The sequence below is a fragment of the Bufo gargarizans genome, chromosome 9 (genome assembly GCF_014858855.1).
Source record: "Bufo gargarizans isolate SCDJY-AF-19 chromosome 9, ASM1485885v1, whole genome shotgun sequence".
NCBI lineage: Eukaryota > Metazoa > Chordata > Amphibia > Anura > Bufonidae > Bufo > Bufo gargarizans.
In genome coordinates this window covers 76,277,955-76,300,725 of record NC_058088.1, presented here as the reverse complement: position 1 = coordinate 76,300,725, position 22,771 = coordinate 76,277,955, and the positions used below count along the sequence as shown (strand labels likewise).

Below are 22,771 nucleotides of genomic sequence, written 5' to 3'. Positions count from 1 at the left end.
ATACGGTATGGAAGTCTAAGGCACTGCATGTGGTCACGTGTCTGGGACTGCTCTTGACCTAGTAATAGTTGTGGTCCCTCACTTTATGCACTAGAATGGCAGTAGACATATCATATGCAAATTACCGCCGCCATCTCACAAGACTGTGACGCATCGATGGCTGAGGCAACTTATATAGGCCTCGCTTATTCACACTTCAGTGTTAAAATCAGTGAGAAGATGGACAGTGATTGGTCCGTGAAGATTCCTGTGAAGCATCCATGTTTGGTCCATGTGTCAGTTTTTCACTCTCCGTATGTCATCCATGTTTCACCGACAATGCACAGCTTAAAGTTTATTTTCAGAGAACATCCTATACATGGTCCACGTCCATGTTTTTCTTGGACCCAGAGTATAATGGGCATGATGGACAAAATAGCGCACGCTTCCGTGCTAAACTCATGGACCGTGCTAAAGCACGGATGTGTGAAAACACATTAAAACCAATGGGTACGTGTGCTGTTGGTGGAAAATGTGGATAGCACACGTGTGAATGAGGCCTTAGGGTACGTTACCATGTGGAGTAAACACTGCAGATTTCCAGCTGCGGTTTTGCGCGCAGCAATTCCACATGGTGCACCGTGGGAGCGTGTATGAGAATCCGCACATGGCACGCGGTGCAGGTTTTAAATCCGCAGGATGTCAATTTATGGTGCGGATAACTGGCACGGATTTCACCCTTCGCGATGCAGAGGGTAAATCTGCAGCAAATACACAGAATTTTCCTAGCAAAAGCTGTACGTTTTGTGCAGATTTTGCCACTGCAGATATTCCCATGTGGCAGAAATTCGAACTGAATGACCACGGACTAATTGCAGCAGACTCGCAACGTGGGACGTACCCTTACAGCACAAATTCCGCTGGCAGCGAAATCTCAGTACAGTGCTTATGAATAGGGTTTGTCGAGGGCAGGCCTATTATGTTGTAGATTTGCACAGTTTTCACCAGTAGCAAAAGTCGGATTTTATTACAAATCCCCCCCCCCCCAGATCTGGAGCGGAAAAGATCGGCTGTGCCTGAAGATCTCACAGGACAATCCTCATGTAAGACACAGATCCCACCCAGACATCGGTATGCCCGCTTCTATTATGTGCCGTGTGAGCAGCAGTGTCACATTGCTCCATTGGTCCGCTGCTTCAGATGGACGTCACTGCGGCGAGCCCCCATGCACTTCAATGGGAAGGAGCAGAACTTATAATATGCTGCTTGTGAAAAATGGAATTACAGGTAGATGCAGCAGTGCCGCCGGAACGCTATTCTTCTCCATCTATACCTTTAGCCTGGGACAGTTCACAGCCTCCCATGTCTATCCGCCATACCTTCCTTCTGCTCCCGCTTTCTAAAATGTATTGTGGAGGAAACCGGATTCATCATTATTTTGCCAGGATTATCTGAACGGTTCCGCACTTTCCCCGGTCTCACAAGTCCACTGCCTTGAAACAAAATTTTATTTGGCTTTATTTCACATTCAAGCCGCTACCACCTCAAAACACTTCTATCTGCTCTTTCCAAGCCCTCATCATCTCCCGCCTAGACTACTACATCCTCCTCTGTGAGCTCCCATCTAGCACTTGTGTCCCTCTAATCCAGGGATGCTCAGCCTGCAGCCCTCCAGCTGTTGCAAAACTACAACTCCCAACATGCCCTGAAAGCTGTAGGGTGACCAGGCATGCTGGGAGTTGTGGTTTTGAAACGTCTGCAGGTTGGGCATCCCTGCTCTAAGCCATCTTCAGCCCTGCTGTCTGGTTAATCCACTCCTTCGTGTCTCCAGTCCCTTCCCTGAGCGCCCACTCCCCATCTCATTCATTTTAAACTCTTTCTAATTGATGCTCTATCCTCTGGATAGGTCGTCAGTAGGGGCGAGCGAATAGACTTCGGATGAAACATTTGGTTGATTTGCATAATGCTTCATTTGAATACTGTACGGAGCGAGAGCTCCGTACAGTATTAGAATGTATTGGCTCTGATGAGCCGAAGTTATTACTTCGAAGTCTCGCGGGACTTCAATAACTTCATAAATCAATTCCTACTGTAAAAAAACATTTCCCGAACTCGCGTTCGGTTCCAAGGTACGAATAGCAGCCAATGCAGTCTAATACTGTATAGAGCGCTCTCTCCGTACAGTATTCAAATGAAGTATTATGCAAATCAACTTCGGATGTTTCATCTAAAGTCGATTCACTCATCCCTAGTGTTCAGTATCTGATCAGCTGTTTGAGAAGGCACCGGTGCTCCTGTCAGTGCCGCAGTCTTCTCGCAGCTCACCAGGCACAGCGCCGTACACTGTATAGCGGCTGTACTTGGCATCGGGCTCCGCTCATTCACTTCTATGGAGCCACGTGACCGATAAGGGCCCATTCACACGTGAAAACACAGACACCGGCAATGTGCATTCCGCATTTTGCGGACCGCACATCGCTGGCACTCTCATAGAAAATGCCTTTGCTTGTCCGCAGTTGCGGACAAGAATAGGACATGTTCTATTTTTTTGCGGAATGGAAGTGCGGATCCGTAAGCGCAGATGCGGACAGCACATTCCGGTCCCATTGAAAATAAATGGGTCCACACCTGTTCCGCAAAATTGTGGAACAGATGCGGACCCATTTTGGGGGATGTGTGAATGGAATCTAAACATGTCATCACTTGGCCTGGGGAAAGCTGCGGGAAGGCTGTGGCGCGAGTGCTGATGCCTTCTCAAACAACTGATCGGCGGGAGTCTAGCGTGTCAAACCCCCACCAGATACTGATGACCTATCTAGAAGATAGTTAATCAGGTAAAAAGTGTCAGAATACCCCTTTAACAATGAGTAGAAGGCTGTCCAATCTCTACGCTCTTTCAGGTTGCATTCACATGACCATGTCCATTCTGAACACCACAAACAGCGGATCCGCAAAACACGGACACTGGCAGTGTGTATCCTAGACTTATTTATTTCAATAGGTCCACAATATACATCTTACATAGTTACATAGTTTATACGGTTGAAAAAAGACAAATGTCCATCAAGTTCAGCCAAGGGATAGGTGGGGACGCGAATCCCAGAAGGAAGCGAGACTCAGATTTCTACACGTTTTCATAAGCATTTATATTTTTTTACTTTTAAGAATTCATCTAAACCCTTTTTGAAACTGTCCACTGTTCCTGCTGTGACCACGTCCTGAGGAAGTCTATCCCACAGATTCACAGTTCTTACAGTAAAGAAGCTTTGATGCTTCTGGAGACTGAACTTTTTCTTCTTCAGTCGGAAGCAGTGCCCCCTTGTCTTTTGAGCACATTTTACATGGAACAGCTTTTCGCCGTATTTTTTATATGGCTCATTTATATACTTGCACCGGTTAATCATGTCCCCCCTTAGACGTCTCTTCTCAAGACTAAATCAATTCAATTCTTTTAATCTTTCTTCATAACTAAGACCGCCCATGCCCCTTATCAGTTTAGTCGCTCTCCTCTGTACTTTTCCAGCTGCAGTGCATCCTTTCTATGTACCGGTGCCCAGAACTGGACTGCATATTCCAAATGAGGCCACACCAGCGCTTTGTAAAGTGGTAATATTCCATCCCTGCCCCGTGAGTCCATGCCTCGTTTAATGCATGACAATATCCTGGTGGCCTTAGAAGCAGCTGATTGACATTGTATACTATAATTTAATCTACCATGTACACGGACACCCAAATCCTTCTCTATAAGTGACTCTCCCAGTGTTACATCTAGGGGTGCACCGAAATTTTTTCTGGCGGAACGCACCGGAACGGCGTTCCGCCACCTTTTGACATCGCAGCCTGCCATGCTCCAGCATCGCAGGCTGCGATGTATCAGCGGGGAGGGACTGGGAGGAGGATCTATGGGCCGGTGCGTTCACTGTGCTCCGGCCCCCAGCTCCAGTAGTTATAAAATGTGTACAATTAATAAGGATTCTATTCATGAGGCCCCCTCTGCAGTAGAACATTCAATATAGCTACATCCTACTCACAGGGCTGTTATCTTAATGCTGGCCGGCCGGGCAGACGAGCGGCAGCGTCACGACTTACGTCATGTGCCCGGCCTACTTTCTGAATGAAGGAGGCGGCGCAGGCATGTGACGTCAGTCGTGACGCTGCCGCTCGTTTGCCCGGCCGGCCAGCATTAAGATAACAGCCCTGTGAGTAGGATGTGGCTATATTGAATGTTCTAATGCAGAGGGGGCCTCATGAATAGAATGCTTATTAATTGTACACATTTTATAACTAGTCTGTACTGGAGCGGCAATGGGGGGGGGGAGGGGGGTCTGTGGATGGCACTGTTATGGGGTGGGTGGGGGTCTGTGGATGGCACTGTTATGGGATGGGGTGGGTGGGGGTCTGTGGATGGCACTGTTATGGGATGGGGTGGGTGGGGGGGGTCTGTGGATGGCACTGTTATGGGGTGGGTGGGGGTCTGTGGATGGCACTGTTATGGGGTGGGTGGGGGTCTGTGGATGGCACTGTTATGGGGTGGGTGGGGGTCTGTGGATGGCACTGTTATGGGGTGGGTGGGGGTCTGTGGATGGCACTGTTATGGGGTGGGTGGGGGTCTGTGGATGGCACTGTTATGGGGTGGGTGGGGGTCTGTGGATGGCACTGTTATGGGGTGGGTGGGGGTCTGTGGATGGCACTGTTATGGGGTGGGTGGGGGTCTGTGGATGGCACTGTTATGGGGTGGGTGGGGGTCTGTGGATGGCACTGTTATGGGGTGGGTGGGGGTCTGTGGATGGCACTGTTATGGGGTGGGTGGGGGTCTGTGGATGGCACTGTTATGGGGTGGGTGGGGGTCTGTGGATGGCACTGTTATGGGGTGGGTGGGGGTCTGTGGATGGCACTGTTATGGGGTGGGTGGGGGTCTGTGGATGGCACTGTTATGGGGTGGGTGGGGGTCTGTGGATGGCACTGTTATGGGGTGGGTGGGGGTCTGTGGATGGCACTGTTATGGGGTGGGTGGGGGTCTGTGGATGGCACTGTTATGGGGTGGGTGGGGGTCTGTGGATGGCACTGTTATGGGGTGGGTGGGGGTCTGTGGATGGCACTGTTATGGGGTGGGTGGGGGTCTGTGGATGGCACTGTTATGGGGTGGGTGGGGGTCTGTGGATGGCACTGTTATGGGGTGGGTGGGGGTCTGTGGATGGCACTGTTATGGGGTGGGTGGGGGTCTGTGGATGGCACTGTTATGGGGTGGGTGGGGGTCTGTGGATGGCACTGTTATGGGGTGGGTGGGGGTCTGTGGATGGCACTGTTATGGGGTGGGTGGGGGTCTGTGGATGGCACTGTTATGGGGTGGGTGGGGGTCTGTGGATGGCACTGTTATGGGGTGGGTGGGGGTCTGTGGATGGCACTGTTATGGGGTGGGGGGGGGTCTGTGGATGGCACTGTTATGGGGTGGGGGGGGTCTGTGGATGGCACTGTTATGGGGTGGGGGGGTCTGTGGATGGCACTGTTATGGGGTGGGTGGGGGTCTGTGGATGGCACTGTTATGGGGTGGGTGGGGGTCTGTGGATGGCACTGTTATGGGGTGGGTGGGGGTCTGTGGATGGCACTGTTATGGGGTGGGTGGGGGTCTGTGGATGGCACTGTTATGGGGTGGGTGGGGGTCTGTGGATGGCACTGTTATGGGGTGGGTGGGGGTCTGTGGATGGCACTGTTATGGGGTGGGTGGGGGTCTGTGGATGGCACTGTTATGGGGTGGGTGGGGGTCTGTGGATGGCACTGTTATGGGGTGGGTGGGGGTCTGTGGATGGCACTGTTATGAGGTGGGGGGGGGGTCTGTGGATGGCACTGTCATAAATATATCATTAAAAAAAAGTATTTTAAAAGTATTTGGGCAAAAAGGCAGTTTCGGTTTTCGGTCAAGGGCATCCTGAATTTTCGGTTTCGGACCAGAATTTTCATTTCGGTGCACCCCTAGTTACATCACCTAGGACCTATGAAGCACAGAGATTATTACTACCAAGATGCAGAACTTTACATTTGTCCACATTGAACCTCATTTGCCAAGTTGATGCACAATCACTCAGTGTTCAAGTCAGCTTGTAGTTTATGGACATCTTCCATAGACCGTACAGTTCTACACAGCTTAGTGTCATCTGCAAAAATAGATATGGTGCTATTAATCCCATCCTCAATATCATTAATAAATTAAATAATAAAGGGCCCAGCACTGAAGGGGTACACCACTTAGAACCCGGAATCATTGACCACAACTCTCTGGACACGGTCCTTCAGCCAGTTTTCAATCCAATTACAAACTATACTTTCCAAGCCTATAGACCTTACTTTACTTATTAAGCATCTTTGAGGTATCAAAAGCCTTTGCAAAATCCAGAAACACTAGATCCACAGCCGCCCCTCTGTCCAGGCTACTACTCACCTTCTGCTCACCTCGTCATAAAAACAAATCAGGTTAGTCTGACAACGTCTGTCTTATCTTGCAGCCAAAGATAACACATGTCCCTATGTTTAGTGGCACGGCCATGTGGACCCAGAGGCACACGGAAGCCCTTGGTGTGAATGACCTAACGTCTGATCCTCCCAAGACCTTCTCTCTTTTGCTTTCCTCTTGTACGCTACTCGCACAATAGTCGCCAAGATTTCTCATGTGTTCCCCCCACCCTCACCTCCCGTCCCTAGTACTGTCAGCCCTCACGGTCAGGGTCTCGTCTCGCTCTGTACCAGGCTTTCAGTTCATTTTCCAACGCTGGACTTCCACTGAGCTGTGACAGGGACTGGGTGCGTCTAACGTGCAAGTGCTAACATGGAGGGTGGGGAGAGCACTAGAAGTCATCATGAAGGAGGCCTACTTCAGATTTAAGTGGAGCCTAGAGAGAAGTACAATAGAAACATTTATGGGGGATATACTTTGACTAGAAGCTCATTTACACCACTGTATGAACAGGTCCGCATCAATTCCTCAATTTTGCAGAAGGGGTGCAGACCCATTCATCTCAACGAAGCCGCAAAAGATGTGAACAGCACACCGTGTTCTGTCCGCATCGGTTATTCTGGATACGGACGAGAATAGACATTTCATTCATAGTGCCGGCCATGTGCGGTCTGCAAACTGCGGAACGCACACGGGCCGGTATCCATGTTTTGTGGATCCGCAAATTGCTGACCGCAAAACACTGTGAATGTACCCTTATAGATCACATATAACTGCTGCACAAGCTGTAATAGGGCAGCATGGCATCAGTCCGAATCTGAGCAGATTTATAAATATGTTCGGCCAAATTCACTGTGCAGGTGTTAAAGGGGTCTCCAAAATTAATCATTAAATTTGTTAAAGGGGTTGTCCAGGTTCGTACATATTCCCATCTTCACCTCTCCAAACCCCCTGATATGAGCATCGGAGCAGGCCAAGGGCTTTTTGTTTACGTCGGAGGCTTCCGCCTAGCAGTGTTGTCGGTGAAGTCACCGGCTCTGATTGGCAGGTTTTAGCGCTGCCTTAGCCGTTTTACAGGCTAGAGCAACGCTAAAGCCCTCCCATTAGTGCCAGTGACGTGACTAGGCTCGCTGCTAGGCTGAAGCTTCCTCCTAGCTTTACCCATGGAGAGCCCGGTACGTCACTGGATCTCCATAAAATGCCTTTGCCCTGCGCCATTCAGCACAAGGCAAAAGAGAGCATCGGAGCTCTGAACCCCTTTAAAATAAGAGTCATTACTCACCTCACTGATCCTAATCTCGGACTCGATACACAGAAAATGGCTCGGACTACCCAGTCCAAGCCTATATGTCCAGCCCAAGACCAGGAAGTGGAGGGGAGCGGGGACTGGAGCAGTGAGGTGGAGAAGGTCTTCTGCTGCATTATGGCTCTGAGAAAAGGCGACATCCTCGTGCCATATAAGGCTACATCTAGTGGCTGGCTCAGTTTGTGCCCATGTACTGGACTGTGCATGAACCTTTATTCAACATGGCTGAGTATCATGCTGCTCAGAACCAAATCCATTTCAGATCAACAGAGGTCCTGCCAACAAAACCACAGTCCAAAAATAATGGTGAATAAAGTTTATTCAATCACTTAAAGAATCCACAAAAGAGCAAAATCCTAGAAGGGACAAGCACCCACTACAACCAGATGACAATACACCACTAGTACCACATCAGTACCCCAAGACAGTGATCATCAGGACAGTGTGCAGCATGCCGCTATTACAGTAGTGGTACACTGAAATGGGGTTAAAAATGTGTTTTTATGCAATATATGCATTCACTGCATTTATGGCATGGAAGGAGTTAATAGGCCGTTAACAAGGATCACTAGGTAGAGCGGTTACACTCTCCTCATAGGGAGAAGTGGTAGGGGTACAGTGAAGTGAGCAGATGCAGAAAACAGACCTGGATAGTGACCATCCAAAAAGCATGGAGGAAAAGTGGAGAGACAAAGAAAATATTGAAAAGCATTCCAGTGTTGAGAGGAGGTGCGTGTAGAAGTTCTGTGGAGATGAACTGACTAAAGACGCTTACAGGCTCCATAGCAGACATTGCCAAGAAGGTGAAAGCCTCCCAGCACCTGGATAGACTTAAAATGGTTTTCATACTGGTGACCTATCCTCTGGATTGGTCATCAGTATCCGATCGGTGGGGGTCCGACACCCAAGACCCCCACCGATCAGCTGTTTTGAGAGGGTGGCAGTGCTCCTGTCAGCACCACTGCCATTTCACAGGTCCCCTAGAACAACGTCATACATTGAAGAGCGGCTGTGCTCGGTATGGCGCTGAGCTGCGCTTAGTCCATGTGACCGATGAACGTGTCGTCACTTGGCCTAGGAAAAGCTGAGAGAAGGCCGCGGTGCTTAAGAGAGCGCCATTGCCTTCTCAAACAGGCGGTGGTCCCAGGTGTCAGACCCCTACCGATCAGATACTGATGATGACCTATCCTGAGCAGTAGGAAAATCTTAGAAAACCCCTTTTCAGGGGTATTCTGTTTAGAAGAAGTTATCCCCCATCCGCAAGACAGGGAATAACTATTCGATCCCAACAGTAGGACCCCCGTTGATCACAAGAACAGGGGCCACATACCCCATGGAGCACCCCCTCTTGAAAAGGACGGAGCAGCTGGTTGGAATGCACACCTCATATTTCATCACCATCCAAAAGGTACCCTAACCAACATCAGGCAGGGGAACCCCAAGACCAGGGTGAACCCCGAAGGCATGCCCCATAGCCAGTGAGTAACAACTACAAGCACCATTCTTGCTACTATCACTCCTCTCAGGTAGTTACAATTCCCCCCACACATAAGCTGGGGCGTGGAGCTGTACCATTCCAGAACAGACGGAGAGTCCCTATGACAGGGGCTTCTATACAGTCCCGTTCACACGGTGCGGGTCTCTGACATGACCAGCTCCATTACTACTTCCAGATATCGACGGGTGCCTGCAGGGGCCACAAATAGCAGCTGCGCCGCCGCTCACAGGCGTCCTGCATGATACATATACGGCAATAAAGACGACGACGACGACGACCCCGCACTGACAGCCGGGCACTCCTCACTGCCCCGCCTGCTCTCCACAAGTAAGCCGGGGGCCCAGCCGGGCACCATGCCCTACCCCCCTGTGACAGGAGCGGCCTCGGCCGCTGGCAGTAGTGCCTACCTGTGCGGGTCAGATCCGCCTCCAGGGCCGCCGAGCCTGACAGGAAGTTCTGAAACCGCCGCTCACCTCTCCAAAGGAGAACAACCCAAGCAGCTGTCACGTGATCCCGGCCTGGGCGGGGCTCTGACTGGAGGAACACTTAGGATTGGACGGGGCGCGGTGGCTGATGGGAGATGTAGTTTTTTGTTCTGTGGGAAAAGAGGTCTTGCGAGGCGACGGAAGAGTTATTTTTGTGTGTGAGAGCTGTCACTGGAGATGTGCATCCTCCCACCTGCACAGCATGTCATAGCCGGCTGCACACTGCACAGGGTCTGCTGATAGGAGAGGTTCTGTACAGCGCTGTGGACTAGGTCAGCACTACACCGGGTGGTGACATGGCTTTTCCAGGCTTTACAGAAAATTAACTTATTAAAAAGTTTAAAAAAAATCGAATACTTTACTTTTAATCCCCCCCTCAGCTCCAAATCTGCCGGTACACGCTCCCGCGTATGAGGTTCTCAAAACAAAGGTTTCTTTCACACAAGCGTGATTTCCGCGCGGGTGCAATGCGTGACGTGAACGCATAGCACCCGCACTGAATCCTGACCCATTTATTTCAATGGGGCTGTGCACATGAGCGTTGTTTTTCACGCATCAGTTCTGCGTTGCGTGAAAATCGCAGCATGTTCTATATTCTGCGTTTTTCATGCAGCCCTGGCCCTATAGAAGTGAATGGGGCCTTAGTGACAAACGCATTGCATCCGGAAGCAAGTCTGGGTGCGATGTGTTTTTCACTGATGGTTGCTAAGAGATGTTTGTAAACCTTCCGTTTTTTATCATGCGCGTGAAAAACGCATCAAAACGCATTGCACCTTCACGGAAAAAACTGAACAACTGAACGCAATCGCAGACAAAAATGACTGAACTTGCTTACAAAATGGTTACGAGTTTCACTAAACGCACCCTGAACGCATCCGGACCTAATCCGTCACGCCCGTGTAAAAGGGGCCTTTAAGGCTGTACTAATGAGTGCTCCACAATGGAAGAGCTCAATGGTAACAGTCTATATAGGAAAATACCGGCAATTATTATTGCCGGTAGAAAAAAATTACCAGCACCGGCTTGGCCGGTGAGTTACCGACCGGGTGGCAGCCCTATGGCAAAAGATATGTACTATATTTTGCAGTGCAGAGACATAGTCACGGAAACACGTGGAAGCCCTCCCATGGACTTCTGGGTCTGTGCCTCCGCACCGCCATATGTTGTGGATCACAGACCCATTCAACTGAATGGGTCCGTACCGTGATACGGAATTCACACGGCCGGTGCCCGTGTTTTGCAGACCCAGGCATGGTGGCCATTCTGTTGTGTGAATGGGGCCTAAGGGTGAGTTCACATGTAGTGCCGAAAACTTAGGCCCCTTGCAGATGAGCGTGAATGGATAAGATCCCGATGCTTTGCGGATGCGTTCAGTGAACAATGTGCGATTTCACAAGCAAGTTCATTCAGTTACGTATGTGATCGCGTTCAGTTGTTCCGTTTTTTCCACGCGGGTGCAATGCACATTAATGCGTGATAGAAAACTGAATGTTTACAAACAACACCTTTTAGCAACCATAAGTGAAAAACGCATCGCATCCGCACTTGCTTGCGAATGCGATGCGTTTTTCATGCAGCCCTATTTACTTCTATGGGGCCAGCGTTGCTTGAAGAACGCAGAATATAGAACATGCTGCGATTTTCACACAACGCACAAGTGATGCATGAAAAACAACACTTATGTATACAGACCGGATTCCGTGCGGGCACAATGCGTTCACATCACGCATTGCACCCGCGCGGAAATCATTCTCGTGTGAAAGGGGCATAAGGCCGCATTGCGCCCGCACTGAATCCGGACCTATTCATTTCAGTCTGTGTACATGAGTGTTGTTTTTCACACATCAGTTCTGCTTTGCATGAAAATCGCAGCATGTTCTATATTCTGCGTTTTTCACGCAACGCTGGCCCCATAGAAGTGAATGCAAGCAAGTGCGTATGCGATGCGTTTTTCACTGATGGTTGCTAAGAGATGTTGTTTGTTAGCATTCAGTTTTCTATCACACGCGTGAAAAACGCATCAATGCACATTTCACCTGTGCGAAAAAAACTGAACGCAATCGCTGACAAAACTGAATGCAATTGCTTGCGAAATGGTGCAAGTTTTCCTGAACCTATTCGGACCTAATCCGGATCGTTTGTGTGAAAGGGGCCTTAGGCTTTATTCACACGTCAGTGATCGGTCAGTGATTGTGAGCCAAAACCAGGTGTGGATGTAAACACAGAACAGGTGCAGATCTTTACCTTATACCAGGGATAACAGGCCGAACTGGATGGACAAATGTCTTTTTTCGGCCTTATGTACTATGTTACTATGTTACTATGTTACTATGTTACCTTATGTCTGTGGAGGTTCTAGTCCTGGTTTTCTCCTGGCTCACAATCACTGATGGAAATCAATGACCAAAACACTAAAGTGTGAACAAGGCCTGACTGTGTAAATGAGGCCTAAATAATCCTATACATGGAGTAAATGTAGGCTGTCTAGACCAGCGAACACATGCGGGCTGCCATCTTAAGGCCCCTTTCACACGGGCGAGTTTTCCGTGCGGGTGCGATGCGTGCGGTGAACGCACTGCACCCGCACTGAATCCTGACCCATTCATTTCTATGAGACTGTGCACACGAGCGGTGATTTTCACGCATCACTTGTGCGTTGCGTGAAAATCGCAGCATGCTCCTCTTTGTGCGTTTTTCACGTAACGCAGGCCCTATAGAAATAAATGGGGTTGCGTGAAAATCGCATGCATCCGCAAGCAAGTGCGGATGCGGTGCGATTTTCACGCATGGGTTCTAGGTGACAGTCTATTCGCTGTATTATTTTCCCTTATAACATGGTTATAAGGGAAAATAATAGCATTCTGAATACAGAATGCTTAGTATAATAGTGCTGGAAGGGTTAAAAATAATAAAAAAGTTAACTCACCTTCTCCTCTTGTTCGCGTAGATGCCGGTCTGTTCTTTATCTGTGGGCTAAAGGACCTGTGGTGATGTCAGATCACATGCTCCATCACCATGGTGATGGACCATGTGATTGGAGCATGTGATCTGACATCACCTCAGGTCATTCAGCCCACAGCTAAAGAAAAGACCGGCATCTACGCGAACAAGAGGAGAAGGTGAGTTAACTTTTTTATTATTTTTAACCCTTCCAGCCCTATTGTACTATGCATTCTGTATTCAGAATGCTATTATTTTCCCTTATAACCATGTTATAAGGGAAAATAATACAATCTTCAGAACATCAATCCCAAGCCCGAACTTCTGTGAAAAAGTTCGGGTTTGGGTACCAAACATGCGCGATTTTTCTCACGCGAGTGCAAAACGCATGACAATGTTTTGCACTCGCGCGGAAAAATCGCGCATTTTCCCGCAACGCACCCGCCTCTTATCCGGGCAAAAAACATGACGCCCGTGTGAAAGGGGCCTTACTCACAAGTCCAACGATTCACAGGTAAGCCCTTACCTGTGCCTGTGCCTGTGCCGCGAGCCGGTCTGAAATCAAATGCGGTCACCGGGAGCAGGCAGTTCCGAGAACAGCCCGATGAAGGCCCCCGGCGGCTGTTCTCGGAACTGCCTGCTCCCGGTGACCGCATTTGTTTCAGACCGGCTCGCAGCACAGGTAAGGGCTTACCTGTGCATCGCCGGAATTGTAAGTCAAGATGGCAGCCCGCATGTGAACAGCTATTGGTACAGGAGGGAGGTGTTATCAGTGACTGACAGCTATCTTATGCATGCTTATATACAATGCTTTCAATCACTGATAACCACTCCACCCTGTACCGATACAGGGAAAACTATATATCAATCCGCCCATCTTCTCCTCTATAACATGGTGCTTTCAGATTGCATTTCATTAGGTGGTGATAGGTCCTCTATAAATCTGGTGCAGGGGTAGATGCTTTTTACTGACCAACTATTGGTTGGCTTAGTTTAGGACAGAATTTTACACCAGAATTGTGTAGCTGTTTTGGGGCAAAATTGCTCATCATAGGCTACTTTTCTTTCCTGTAAAGTCACGGATCTCTTCCATTAAAGGGCTTCTGTCACCCCACTAAACCTTTTTTTATTTTTATTTTTGCTTACTTATAATCCCTACACTGCGATTTATGGCTACATGATCAAATTAATCATTTTGGTCCTGTAGATTTAGTTTAAAACAAGCTTTTAAAATATGCTAATTACCTTGCTACCAGAAAGTAGGGCGGCTACTTGCTGGTAGCAGCCGCATCCTCCGATCGTAAAGACGCCCCCTCCACATTGTGATTGACAGGGCCAGGGAACGGGATCGTTCTCTGCTGGCCCTGCCTGTTTGCATTTAAAATCCTGCGCCGCGGCCGTACCTGTCTTCAATTGGCGCAGGCGCACTGAGAGGCGGCCGCTCGCTCTGGGCCGCTCTATCCTTAATGCGCCTGCGCCGATGACGTCACATCTACACCCGGCGCAGGCGTATTGAGGATAGAGCGGCCGAGCGAGCGGCCGCCTCTCAGTGCACCTGCGCCAATTGAAGACAGGTACGGCTGCGGCGCAGGCGCAAGATTTTAAATGCAAACAGGCAGGGCCAGCAGAGAACGATCCCGTTCCCTGGCCCTGTCAATCACAATGTGGAGGGGGCGTCTTTACGATCGGAGGATGCGGCTGCTACCAGCCAGTAGCCGCCCTACTTGCTGGTAGCAAGGTAATTAGCATATTTTAAAAGCTTGTTTTAAACTAAATCTACAGGACCAAAATGATTAATTTGATCATGTAGCCATAAATCGCAGTGTAGGGATTATAAGTAAGCAAAAAAAAAAAAAAAGGTTTAGTGGGGTGACAGAAGCCCTTTAAAGGGGTTGTCCGGGATTTACATTTTGATAAATAGAGATGAGCGAATTTCATATTTTGAAATTCGTTCACGCTTTGTTTACTGGTAAAAGGTGAATTGCGTTATGGATTCCGTTATCACAGATCATAACGCAATTCTATGGTGGAATGCATAATGGGATGCCTTTAGAGGCATTCCGTTATTCCTTCCGTCATAATAGAAGTCTATGGGCTGCAAAACGGATCTGTCCTGTTTCTGTTATGCGGGGGAGTCCTGTAGCTGGCCAGCTTAGGCTCCATTCACACATCCGTAATAATGGGTCTGCATCCGTTCCACAAATTGCGGAACAGGTGCAGACCCATTCATTCTCTATGGGGACGGAATGGACACTATGTGCTCTCCGCATCCGCATTTCCGGAGGGCGCCGCCGATGTTCCAGTCCGTGGCTCCTGAAAAAAATAGAACATTTCTATGGGGGTGCTGGCCGGGTGTAATGCGGATCCGCAATGCACTACGGATGTGTGAATAGACCCTGAGACCTGTCCTAGGTTGCTAATATAGCTTGTGTGTTTATACAGCTAGACCTGCCAATAACCTTAATACAGTTCCTATGTTTGTGTGTTAAAGACAAAAGCAGAGTTATTTACAGTGACTTCATGTTTGGATGTCATATAATAGTTATATTTTGTGTCCCCAGAAGAAGAAAAAGATATTGTGCCTTTAAGATTCATTATATAATGTAAGGTAAGCTCAATGACACAGCAGACACAACAGAAAGCATAGAGTTAAACTGTTGTTGCTAAGCAGGAGTCTTGACCAATCCTAGCCAGCCTCACACACAGCAAGAGTTTTGACCAATTACAACCAGCCTCACACACAGCTTGTGTGGGAAATTAGCTGCTGGAATCATTATTCACCAGAGAGAGGAGCTGAACAGACACACACTCCACTAAGAGCTGTGTTTTATAGAAGCAGAGAGGACAAAATAGTTCCACCAATTGCAAACTACAAATTCAATCCAAATTCAAATTCCATATTGCAATCCAAATTGCATACAACTATACCAGATCATACTCAACCAATCTGCAAATAGTTACTGCTAACTGCATATTGCACATTGTGACTATATTCAGCACGTGAACTATTAAGTTAGACCTCAGATACACCTCTCAGAGAGATCATAAAGTGCTTAAATAACTTAAAGTGAGAGTACAGATACTCAAGAGAGTAATATATCCACAATTTTATGTTGAATGACAAGATTGGACAGTTGAACCACCATCTTATGCATACCGCCATTTTATGAATCTTTATGCAACACGTGTTTTGTACATGGACTATCTGCTGCGGAGGCCGCAGTGTTATATGAAGAAAAGTTGAAATTAATAAAGAAGTTATTTGAAGCATTTGGTGTGCTCTTTAAACCTACTGTTTCCATAGAATGGCGCTAGAGGAATTACAGAGTAATAGACAGTCTGGTTAGACTAAAAGTCAGAGATATCAGAATTCTTCTAATGCCACAGCGCAAAAGGCACTTCATAGTGCTGCGTCTGCCACAAGTCCTATCCTGCATAACGGAAACGGGACGGATCCGTTATGCAGGCCATAAATGCCTAAAGGCATTCCGTTATAGAATTGCATTATGGTCCGTGGTAACGGAATCCATAAATCAATTCACCTTTTTCCAGTAAACGAAGCGTGAACTAATTTCATAACCGGAAATTCGCTCATCTCTATTCATGACCTTTCTTAAGGATAAGTCATTAATATGAGATCGGCGGGGGTCCGACTCCTGGTACCCCTACCAATTAGATTTTAGAAGAGGCCGTGGCGCTCGGTCAGAGCTTAGGCCTCTTCCTAGGTCATATGACATCACATTCACCAGTCACAAGACCTAGGCTTAGCTCAGTCCCATTCAAGTGCAATACCAAGCACAGCCACTTTACAAAGTACCGTGTTGTGCTTGGTAAGCTGAGAGTAGGCAGCGGCGCTCACAGGAGCGCTACAGTCTCCTTAAATAGCTGATCCATGGGGGTGCGAGGAGTCGCTCCCTCTGCCAATCTCATATTGATGACCATAGGCGTGCGCACGGGGTGTGCCTGGGCACACCCTAATAGTCACCTCCGTGCTCACTGCCCGCCGCTGATTCCCCTGTCTGTTATGCTGCCGCCGCCCGCCACACTGTAGATTAATTTACAATACCTGGCTGTGGGTGGGCGGTGGCTAGTATTCACATAGGGGGTGGAGTCCTGGACCCAGCGGAGGCAGAGAGGGAGCTGTACAGTGCGTGCTGTGCGGGCCTTGCGGCGCAGGCTGAGTTGACATGACGTGACGTAACGTCGCGTCACGCTGCATCTGTGTGTACCTAGCGCACCTGCAAGGAGGTGAGGGCTAAGGGCTGATAAAAAAAGAAGTATGTACCTTTGTAACCCCCTTTCCCACAGTGCTACGCCTCCTCTGTTGTCCCATGTATTACCCTGATACCCCTCAGTTATATAATATTTCTGAGGTGTATCAGGGTACATGAGGGGTAATATAACTGAGGAGGGCTAGGCTACTATCAGACATTATACAGGGGTAATATAACTTTTCTTACCCCTCACCCCTGTATTATGTCCCTGATAGCCCTCCTCAGTTATATTACCCCTGTATAATGTACCCTGATACCCCTCAGTTATATAATATAACTGAGGGGTATCAGGTTAAATTATACAGGGCAGGGTAATATGACTAAGGGGTATCAGTGTACATTATTATACAGGGTAATATAACTAAGGGGTATCAGAAGACATTATTATACAGGGGTAACATAACTGAGGAGGGCTATCAGGGGACATTATACAGGGGTAATATAACTTATATTACCCCTGTATAATGTCCTTGATAGCCCTCCTCAGTTATGTTACCCCATGTATAATTTACCCTTATACTCCTTGGTTATATTACCCCATGTATAATTTACCCTCATACCCCTCAGTTATATTACCCCCTGTATAATATCCCCCTGTATAATATCCTCTATATATATATATGTAATCCACAGGTCCCCCATAACAGTGTGTCATCCACAGATGCCCCCATAAGTGTGTCATCCACAAATGCCCCATAACAGTGTGTCATCCACAGATCCCCATAACAGTGTGTCATCCACAGATCCCCATAACAGTGTGTCATCCACAGATCCCCATAACAGTGTGTCATCCACAGATCCCCATAACAGTGTGTCATCCACAGATCCCCATAACAGTGTGTCATCCACAGATGCCCCCATAAGTGTGTCATCCACAGATGCCCCCATAAGTGTGTCATCCACAAATGCCCCCATAAGTGTGTCATCCACAGATGCCCCCATAAGTGTGTCATCCACAGATGCCCCCATAAGTGTGTCATCCACAGATGCCCCCATAAGTGTGTCATTCACAGATGCCCCCATAACAGTGTGTCATCCACAGATGCCCCTATAACAGTGTGTCATCCACAGATCCCCATAACAGTGTGTCATCCACAGATCCCCCATAACAGTGTCATCCACAGATCCCCCATAACAGTGTCATCCACAGATCCCCCATAACAGTGTCATCCACAGATCCCCCATAACAGTGTGTCATCCACAGATCCCCCATAACAGTGTGTCATCCACAGATCCCCCATAACAGTGTGTCATCCACAGATCCCCCATAACAGTGTGTCATCCACAGATCCACCATAACAGTGTGTCATCCACAGATCCCCCATAACAGTGTGTCATCCACAGATCCCCCATAACACTGTGTCATCCACAGATCCCCCATAACATTGCACCCGCGCACTGAGGAGAGACTGAAAGCAGGGGAAGATCCGCAGAAGCAAGCAGAGGACGGCACAGCTTCTTTTGTAAGTAAATTATTTTATTATAGCGCTGAAACTGCTTTAAACTCTAAAGAAAAGTTTTGGAGAGTGTTTCTCTCTTTCTCAGGTCTGAAGCAAAACCGAGGAAGAAAAGAAAACTCTTGAAAGCTTGTCTTTTAAGTATTAGGATAGTACAATAAAAAGATATTGTGGTATCTTATGTGCCCCCCTATATATTGTTCCTAGGCGCAGAGGCAGAGTCATGACAACGCTAGGGTGAGACCCGGCCTGTGTGTGTATGTATATAACATATATATATATATATTGTGAGACAGTGACAGGTCTCACTCAGGTTAGAGGCAAGGAAGGGGTGGATAGTTCGGTCCACACCCCTGTTCCACCACAGGTGAGAGAAGCTGGAGGTAATCAGCCTAGCACAAAGCACCTCCCAGAGTGTCAGAAAGGGGGGAGTGTGGTACCTGTGGACAGAGGCCTGGAGGCTCTGTCTGTGTGGTCTCAGCTGGGCAATGCTGAGGGACCACAAGGCTGTGAGATAGCCTGGAGTTGGGGGACACAGCGACGCCTGGGAGGGTCGCAGGGCCATAGTCAGGCAGACTACTGAGCCCCAATCCCCCACAAGAAATACTGAACTGGAGACAGTGGGCGTACTGTGCTCTGTACAGCCAGGAGGCTGTGGGACTTTGGCTCAGAAAGCCGCACGTGTTCACAGGGTGCGAACAGGGACTTAGGTGAGTCAGGCATCTATTTGTTTAGTTAGAGCCTAGCCGGGCAAGTGTTTGTTATTTTGTATTATTGTTTATGTTTAAGCGGATGTGCCGCAATAAAGCACAGTGTTTGGATCTTAAACTTGGTGTCCTGAAGATATCTGTGCGAATGACCCCCAAATAAGAGGCGATCCCTTACAATATATACATACACACGTGCGCGGGCGTGTGTGTTTGTGCTTTAGAGTGCACACCCTAATGCAATAGGCTGCGCACGCCTATGTTGATGACCAATCCTAAGTATAGGTCATCAATATGTAAATCCTGAAGAACTCCTGTAAGCTGCGCTGCTTTTTCAGACTAGGCACAGAAGCTTTCTCTAAACCTAGTGTAGGAAGGCGCAAGGGTCCGTCATTGACGGAAGGTATGTGTCACCGAGATTCCTGGCCTCGGTGAGGTAAGAGTCGGTAATTTCATGTGTCAGCGGCAGCTAGTGCTTGCTGATAGAGTTGAGCGAACACCTGAATGTTCGGGTTCGAGAAGTTCGGCCGAACTTCCCGGAAATGTTCGGGTTCGGGATCCGAACCCGATCCGAACTTCGTCCCGAACCCGAACCCCATTGAAGTCAATGGGGACCCGAACTTTTCGGTACTAAAAAGGCTGTAAAACAGCCCAGGAAAGGGCTAGAGGGCTGCAAAAGGCAGCAACATGTAGGTAAATCCCCTGCAAACAAATGTGGATAGGGAAATGAATTAAAATAAAAATTAAATAAATAAAAATTAACCAAAAACATTTGGAGAGAGGTCCCATAGCAGAGAATCTGGCTTCACGTCACCCACCACTGGAACAGTCCATTCTCAGATATTTAGGCCCCGGCACCCAGGCAGAGGAGAGAGGTCCCGTAACAGAGAATCTGTCTTCATGTCAGCAGAGAATCAGTCTGCATGTCATAGCAGAGAATCAGGCTTCACGTCAGCCACCACTGCAACAGTCCATTGTCATAAATTTAGGCCCAGCACCCAGGCAGAGGAGAGAGGTCCCGTAACAGACAATCTGGCTTCATGTCAGCAGAGAATCAGTCTTCATGTCATAGCAGAGAATCAGGCTTCACGTCAGCCACCAGTGCAACAGTCCATTGGCATATATTTAGGCCCAGCACCCAGGCAGAGGAGAGAGGTCCCGTAACAGACAATCTGGCTTCATGTCAGCAGAGAATCAGTCTTCATGTCATAGCAGAGAATCAGGCTTCACGTCAGCCACCAGTGCAACAGTCCATTGGCATATATTTAGGCCCAGCACCCAGGCAGAGGAGAGAGGTCCCGTAACAGAGAATCTGTCTTCATGTCAGCAGAGAATTAGTCTGCATGTCATAGCAGAGAATCAGGCTTCACGTCAGCCACCAATGCAACAGTCAATTGTCAGATATTTAGGCCCAGCACCCAGGCAGAGGAGAGAGGTCCCGTAACAGACAATCTGGCTTCATGTCAGCAGAGAATCAGTCTTCATATCATAGCAGAGAATCAGGCTTCACGTCACCCACCACTGTAAGAGTCAATTTTCATAAATTTAGGCCCAGCACCCAGGCAGAGGAGAGAGGTCCCGTAACAGAGGATCTGGCTTCATGTCAGCAGAGAATCAGTCTGCATGTCATAGCAGAAAATCAGGCTTCACGTCAGCCACCACTGCAACAGTCCATTGTCAGATATTTAGGCCCAGCACACAGGCAGAGGAGAGAGGTCCCGTAACAGACAATCTGGCTTCATGTCAGCAGAGAATCAGTCTTCATGTCATAGCAGAGAATCAGGCTTCACGTCAGCCACCAGTGCAACAGTCCATTGGCATATATTTAGGCCCAGCACCCAGGCAGAGGAGAGAGGTCCCGACGAACACCGAACCCGAACCCGGACTTTTACGAAAATGTCCGGGTTCGGGTCCGTGTCACGGACACCCCAAAATTCGGTACGAACCCGAACTATACAGTTCGAGTTCGCTCATCCCTACTTGCTGACATGGTTTTGCTATTTAGTATGGCTGTAAAGCCGATCCAGGCCAGCTCTTACTGGGAGCAGCCAAAGTGCAGGGAGGGTGGCTTCTCCCCACATTCCAGGCCAGGTCTTGGTTTGGGCTATAAAACACAGGCAGCACTGTCAGGTGGTAGGAATTTACTCCTCTCTGACAGTAGAGCTCTGTCAGTCTCTGTGTTTGGACCTGGGAGTTTGGGCCTGGGTAAAGGCCTGCTACCTTGTTGGCGTAAGAGCAGGTGGTTCCTGCTATGTCCAAGGACTTCTGCATTGCTGCATTGTGTGAACAAACACCAGACTCAAGGTGACTGTTTTCCTTGAAACTGACTTTTTGTTTTGCTTATTCTTATGTGTGAATAAACACTGAACTGTTAAAGTTAAAGATGTTGTCATTGCCTCTATACTGCGTCCGCAAGCCTGTCTACCAGAGCAAATCCCCACAATTGGTGCCGGATGCGGGCAAACGCATTGAGGCAGGCCTGATGGCCGAAAAGTTTTTGTTTTCCCCTGCACAAGTGCATGTCCTACATTAAGCCGGCAAGGTTACGACCAGTGTCCCCTGACAAAATGTCCCCCTCGGATAACGTTGAGACCTATCTGGCGGTGTTCGAAAAGGTGTCCGTGAGGAAAGAGTTAACCCGAGACCAGTAGGCTGAGGTCGTCGCTCCGTTCCTGGCGTCTGGAGCCCAGCAAGTTTTTTTTTTTTCGATCTCCTCGATGATCGAGCGGCCGACTACCTGACTGTAAAAGGTGAGATCCTGGCATGACTGGGGGTGAACCAGAAATCCACAGGGGGGTTCTTTTAAGAGGGGGCCAGTCAAACCCGCAAATCTCCACCCCAGACCCGACGGCCGGTGCCAGCCAAGTCCGCCCGGGACGTACCCCCTGTAGACCAAGCCCCGGTGGTCTGCTGGCGATATCAGTTGTCTGGACACATAAGGGCTGACTGTCCCCATTGGGGTAAACCCATGGACACCAACTATGGCTACTGAAATAGCCACCTGTGCCAGGTGGAAGTGGGGGACACTCTGGCAGTGGCTCTGCTGGATTCAGGGAGCCTGGTGCCCCTGGTAAGAGCTACTCTGGTACGGCCCGCCGAGTATACTGGCCGAAAGGTCAGCGTAGTGTGTATTCATGAAGACTTAAAGGACTATCCCACCGCCCTGGTCTCTCTATCAACAGTGGCTGACAGATGGACTTATGAGGTGGCCGTCGCCACAAAATTACAGTATGAGCTCATAATTGGGAGAGACTTCCCTGGTTTCCCGGCACTATGGTTGGATACGAAAGTTACTGATACCCGGGAGACAAACTTAACCCTAGCAGAGTGGCCTGGCTCAGGGGGGAGACCAGAACCCTGGAAACCTGAGTCCGAAGGGCCAGCGGTAGGGGTGACCGCCACTTTGGTGGAAGAGGGGGAGACAACCCCGCTAAGTGTGATGGTAGGAGACGTGGAGGACTTGCCGCCAGGTCCGGAGTTGGCAGACCTCTCCGGAGATAATTTTGGTACAGCACAGCACCAGGACCCGAGCCTGGGAGAATGTGGTAGTAGTTGAGTAGCAACAACCGGGGGCCGAGTCTACGTTCCCCCGTTTTGTGGTTCAACAGGAGATGCTTTACCAGGTAAATCAACTACGGGGTGAGCATATTGAACAGCTCGTGGTGCCCAAGGCGTAT

The 22,771-nt window shown here is 48.9% G+C and overlaps 1 protein-coding gene across 1 annotated transcript in view; it reads right to left on the bottom strand.

Moving 5' to 3' along the window:
• The window catches only part of MTM1 (myotubularin 1), a 76,906-nt gene extending 67,158 nt beyond the window's left edge, over positions 1-9,748 (bottom strand). The window contains exon 1 of the mRNA XM_044305888.1: positions 9,639-9,748. The gene's annotated coding sequence lies outside the window, so the exon portion shown is untranslated. The remainder of the gene's footprint in view (positions 1-9,638) is intronic.
• Between the last annotated feature and the right edge of the window lie 13,023 nt (positions 9,749-22,771).